Consider the following 1,185-nt stretch of genomic DNA (forward strand, 5'->3'; position numbering starts at 1 on the left):
AGGTACTACCGTCCTGCCAAGTGAGTGTAAAACGAAAGCCTGTAATTGTTTTACATGATGGTAGGATTGCTGGTGTCCTTTTTTCTGTCTCATAAATATGCAAGATTACAGGTACGTTTTGCTACTTCTACTTACACTTAGGTCACACTACACATACATGTACACGTTTATTTATACACACTCATCTGAGTTTTCTTTGATTTTATCTTAATAGTTCTTGGTCTTATTACTTTTCCTTTTATATCCATGGGGAAGTGGAATAAGAATCTTTCCTCCGTAAGCCATGCGTGTTGTAAAAGTCAACTAAAATGCCGGGAACAATGGGCTAGTAACCCCTTTTCCTGTAAAGATTACTAAAAAGAATAAGAAGAAGAAAAATTGTCAAAGTGGGAAGTCTGAATGTGCGTGGATGTTGTGCAAATGATAAGAAAGAGATGATTGTGGATGTTATGAATGAGAAGAAACTGGATGTCCTGGCTTTAAGTGAAACAAAGCTGAAGGGGGTGGGAGAGTTTCAATGGAGAGGAATAAATGGGATTAGGTCAGGGGTTTCAAATAGAGTTAGAGCTAAAGAAGGAGTAGCAATAATGTTGAAGGATAAGCTATGGCAGGAAAAGAGGGACTACAAATGTATAAATTCAAGGATTATGTGGAGTAAAATAAAGATTGGATGTGAAAAGTGGGTTATAGTAAGCGTGTATGCACCTGGAGAAGAGAGAAGTGTAGAGGAGAGAGAGAGATTCTGGGAAATGTTGAGTGAATGCGTGGGGAGTTTTGAATCAAGTGTGAGAGTAATGGTGGTTGGGGATTTCAATGCTAAAGTGGGTAAAAATGTTATGGAGGGAGTAGTAGGTAAATTTGGGGTGCCAGGGGTAAATGTAAATGGGGAGCCTTTAATTGAGCTATGTGTAGAAAGAAATTTGGTAATAAGTAATACATATTTTATGAAAAAGAGGATAAATAAATATACAAGGTATGATGTAGCACGTAATGAAAGTAGTTTGTTAGATTATGTATTGGTGGATAAAAGGTTGATGGGTAGGCTCCAGGATGTACATGTTTATAGAGGGGCAACTGATATATCGGATCATTATTTAGTTGTAGCTACAGTTAGAGTAAGAGGTAGATGGGAAAAGAGGAAGGTGGCAACAACAAGTAAGAGGGAGGTGAAAGTGTATAAACTAA

The sequence above is a fragment of the Cherax quadricarinatus genome, unplaced genomic scaffold, assembly GCF_038502225.1.
Source record: "Cherax quadricarinatus isolate ZL_2023a unplaced genomic scaffold, ASM3850222v1 Contig1823, whole genome shotgun sequence".
NCBI lineage: Eukaryota > Metazoa > Arthropoda > Malacostraca > Decapoda > Parastacidae > Cherax > Cherax quadricarinatus.